A 5253-nucleotide genomic window follows, 5' to 3' on the forward strand; every position below is an offset into this window, starting at 1 on the left:
ACGGTGGCTCACGCCTGTAATCCCAGCACTTTGGGAGGCCGTCACCTGAGGTCGGGAGTTCGAGACCAGCCTGACCAACATGGAGAAACCTTGTCTCTACTAAAAATACAAAAAAAAAAAAAAAATCAGCCGGGCGTGGTGGTGCATGCCTCTAATCCCAGCTACTCAGGAGGCTGAGGCAGGAGAATCGCTTGAACCTGGGAGGCGGAGGTTGCAGTGAGCCAAGATCCTGCCATTGTACTCCAGCCTGGGCAATAAGAGTGAAACTCCGTCTCAAAAAAAAAAAAAAAAAAAATTAATTGCAAAGACTATAAATACTAAAAATGATTATGGTAAGTGAAAGAAAGTAAAGTAGAAATTTAATGTTCACTGGAATTAAAGACATAAATATATACATTTAATATACATATTTATGTAAAATAACTAGAGGGGAATAGTTTTTAAAGTTAGTCCTCTAGTGTTCTTTTGTCCATTTTCCAAAAAGTATATATACCTGCTTACAATTATTTGTTAGAGGGCTAATTCTGAAAGAACTGGAACTCATTCTGTTTTTGAATGACAGAACTAAAGAATCATAATGTTTGAGTCCAGCCTCTCTCTCTCTTATTAATGGTCCCATTATGAACAGCAGATTCACAGAAGATCTTTAAATAAATACATATATATACACATATTTAAGAGTAAAACATTTCTTATCTATGTAGTGTACTCCAGTAGGTATATTCCTTTTCTTTTTTTTTTCCTTTTTCTTTTTTTTTTTTTTGAGACGGAGTTTCACTCTTGTTGCCCAGGCTGGAGTGCAATGGCATGAACTCAGCTCACTGCAACCTCCGCCTCCCAGGTTCAAGTGATTCTCCTGCCTCAGCCTCCTGAGTAACTGGGATTACAGGCATGTGCCACCACACCTGACTAATTTTGTATTTTCAGTAGAGATGGGTTTCTCCATGTTGGTCAAGCTGGTCTCAAACTCCCGACCTCAGGTGATCCACCCGCCTTGGCCTCCCAAAGTGCTGGGATTACAGGTGTGAGCCACCATACCTGGCCTCCAGTAGGTATATTTCTAATGTCTAACAAAGGCTGCTATTTATATAAATGCAAATTCACATCTAGTAAAACTATTTTGTTACTACTAGACAGTAGTTGGCAAGCATTATGTAACATAACAAATCAAAAACAAAAGGAATACTTATATGTGAAAGTACTGTCATGACTGAATTTATTTTGATTTTTTTTTTTTTTGCTCCCTTCTCAATCTAAGAATCTCCCTTCTCAATCTAAGAATGACAGGAAAGATAGTCCATGGTGGGTATGTAATTCATATTTTTTAAGGATTAAATCAGATAATTATGCAAAACTCTTAGCATAGTGCCTGGCACATAAATGGTCAATAAATGTTAGTTGTCATTATTATTTTTTAACTAACCATTTCAAATGACATGCACACAAAAAAGTATTAATAAGAAGCCAAGAATAAACTGTAGAATCTGGGTTTCCATCAGTTCTGCCGCTAATTCATTCAGGAGCAACTCACTTATTCTCTCAGATGCCTCATCTGTAAGAGATGTAACACTGGTCTGACCCTGAAAGTTACAGTAAGGAACAATGTCACCCAAAGCACGCTGGTTTTACTTTGATTACAGCACTTATAGCTGAATGCTTTTACAACTGTATGCCACTGTCTACTTATTTGTGAATTGATAAAAGGAGGAGACCATATCTCAGTCTTTGTATTTTCCACTCCAACCTGGTAGAACATTGCATCAGGTAGGTGCTCAATAAATATTTGATAAATTCAATATCACTGCACATCAAAAAGGTCAAATAAATTAATACAATGAAACAGTCACAAGAAACACAAAGAAAAATCCATGCCCCTAAACTACAGTCCCTAGTTATCCAATCAAAAATGTGGACACTCTTCTCTTTGCAAAAATAAATGGGTACTACTAAGTTGGCTATACAGCGGATTCTGCAGAGCAGCTCCTCCTCTCCTATTCAGTCCTTTCAATGTGGCATGCTCCCTTTGCCAGCAGGTCTTTGCCCTCAGAGGACAGGATTCGTGCCTTTTTCTCCTTTATACAGCCAGGGTTTAGAACAGTAGCACATTAAGTCTTCAATAAATGTTGGGTAAATTGAACTGGGGATAATGTCAGACATTTGACCCATAATTTTTCATTTTCCTGAGTAAGAAAACAGTTCATTTTTATATGCGACTCGTTTTCCAATCGCATTGGCCTTTCTCTCCTGTTGGTTACCCTGTCAGCCCAGAAATACAAGAACTTCTCAGACGCCTTTAAATACCTTGGACTAAGAACTTCTAGTTCAGTTTTCTGCCTTTTTCTTTTTTACAAGGTCAATATATACCTATGCTGTGGTATCATACTACATTAAAAGAGACAATCTCTTAATATATTTAACATTCAATGCCAAATTTACTCTTTTTTTGTTTATTAATTTATTTAGCTCTTATGTGAGTTTGTTTAGCATAAGCGTCTGGTCTAAAATCCCATTACAATGACTAAGTATTTTTTACATTATGTAAAAAATAATTCTATAGAAACAAACACACACACACACACACAAAAAAAGCCTGTTGAAAAATGAATTCCCATTTATGTTCCAATGGAAAGACCCACCCAAAAGACTGTCACGTGATTATGCTAAGTCACCTTATAAATCCATTATGAAAACCGCTTCTAATGTCTTGATCTTGGTCTAATCTTCTAAACGCCCAGGTTGGTGATAAACTGAGCTATACTTAAGTAGTCGATAGAGCTGTCGTACACTCAAAATAATGTTTAATCTTTATCTTTTAATTTTGTCACAGCTGTGTTATATATCATACCGTTCTTACCCCTTCGTAATTGCCCTTTAACTGCCACCTTAAACACTCCAATCACCTCAATAAAAACGTTTCGTCCACAAAGCCACCAAAACCAGAAAAGGGTACTAAGAAATGTTAAAAGGTATATACATCCTGACACTTTTTTTTTTTTTCCGTTCTGGATATCAATCATTTCTTAAAACTTTTAAATTAACCAGAAATGAAGCATCAGCTCTCACTTAGCTGTAAAGTTTCACGTATTTAAAACGTTTCATTTTTTTTTTAAGTCTACAAAATAAATTTAGACCAGGAATTTTTACCAATGTTTCAGACATACACAAGAAGTTATGTCTGAACCCCTACCAACATACTCAAATATATATATTTATATATATGAGAATACATATATAGTACATGTGTATATGTATATGCACACATACATATACACGTATACACGCACCCACACACACATATATATAAATTTGAAAAGCAGTGTATATATAGTATATATATACAAAATTGTATATATAATATATAAATATATAAAATTGAAAAGACACAACCAGTGTCTTTGAGGTGGCTGATGGCATTGGAAAGAAGATGAACACAACCAAGAAATCCAGCACCTTGTTTCTTATGGATCTTCTTGTGATTCCGTACACTGATCTTAACTGAATCAGACTTTTCAATACACCAAAAATCAAAACAGCTGCATGAGTATGTTGGTAGTTATAGGCAGTTGGCGTAAAATTTTCTTTTGTTTGTTCTTTTGATTGCCCTTAAAGTTACCCAAATATGCTTCAGAGCCCTGGCTAGATTATGGCCAAAATACATGAGTTAATCCACAGGAGTGAATTTAATTTTTTTTAAAATCTTGAAAGTAAAACTTTAAAAACATTTTAGTATTATTTTTGTCACATCTGCCACTCTCAAGCTGGGCTATAATTTCTAGTTAGTAAAAATCTATTAGTAGCTAGCATTCTAATAACACCAAAGAGAGTTTATTGAAATAACTTCTTTCCAAAAAAAAGAATCTTTAAAACTTTTATCACAGTCACATTTTAAAATACATTTCAATGACATGACCTATTTTCAAGGGGATAGTGTCAAGGCTGACAGACCAAAAATCTGACCTACCTGTTATATTTTTAAATGCTGTAGAACAAAAGCTGTTTGTAACACTTTTCCCCTGCTTCTTTCCTGTATGCAGGCCTTGAGCGAGCAGGACTCTTGCAGATTTCACTTCACCATCTGCAGACAAGCAGAGCAGGGAAACGCGTTACTGTACTTGTCTGTGCATACACCTGCAAGTATGTAAAGGCTCTACCACAGCCAATTGCTAACATGGCATCAACCCATGCAAAAAGATAATAAAATAACATAATTATGTCAGTAGAATCCTAGCTCTATTTCAATGACATTAAGAGGTCAAAGTTTTGGTCTAAAGTATTGCTAACTCAATAAATTAGCAATATCAGAAAAATTCACCTAGTGTGGAGAAAAGCCTAAACAACTTAAGTAAGGACTAAAGCTTTCAAATAAGGAACATGGAAGGTACAGTTGAGCCCCGGGATCCAGCTGTGCCTAAAATATGCCCACCCCTGGGCTTTTCATTATGCAAATTAGTACATTCCCTTTTAAAAAAATAAAGCCGATTTGAACTTGGTCTCTGTTGCTTGCAAATGGAAAGAGCTGAACTAAAATATTGTTCAGTATGCATGTACCAATTTTCAAGTACACCTACCCGATGTGTCTTGGCATGTATCTACTGGCATGTAATTCCAGAGCCAGAATCCAGTATTAAGTAGCTGAATTACCCAAACCAAACATTTTTTTTAAAAGTCACATTAAACCAGTTGTCCAACTAGTAAGCCTAGTTTACAGGTATGCTGAAATACATATATTGATTACCTCAGTCCTCAGGGCAACGCACCACTGGCTTAAGCAACTTCACCTGTTTAGTCCAGTGAGCCATAATATTTTTTATGTGTACCATGATATGAAAAGGTTGGGAAGCTCTACATTAAACCATAATAAGAAATTGCTAATTATGGACCTTCTGGAAGACAGCCTAACTCTGAATTACTCAAAATTATGACATATATTGTATTACTTAAGCGTGTATGTCATAAACATTCTGTCTAAATATTCCTGGGCCAGAAATTAATCAGAAATATTACCTTTTCTTATACACAGAGAAGTATATGCTCTCACTTTAATGAATCCTCCTGTAATATAACATACATGGCCACATAAAAGAAAAAGTAAAGCCTTTTATAATTGAAAGTTAGAGAGCTCTATTAGCTTCTATTAAAACTTTGACTTCACTAACAAATATATGATTTATAAACAAGTTTCAGGGTGTTTTGTTGAGACAGGTAGATGGCAACCTCTGTAGGTGAATATAATGTTACCATATAGGCCAAAGT

The sequence above is a fragment of the Rhinopithecus bieti genome, unplaced genomic scaffold (genome assembly GCF_001698545.2).
Source record: "Rhinopithecus bieti isolate Rb0 unplaced genomic scaffold, ASM169854v2 scaffold_64300, whole genome shotgun sequence".
Taxonomy (NCBI): Eukaryota; Metazoa; Chordata; class Mammalia; order Primates; family Cercopithecidae; genus Rhinopithecus; species Rhinopithecus bieti.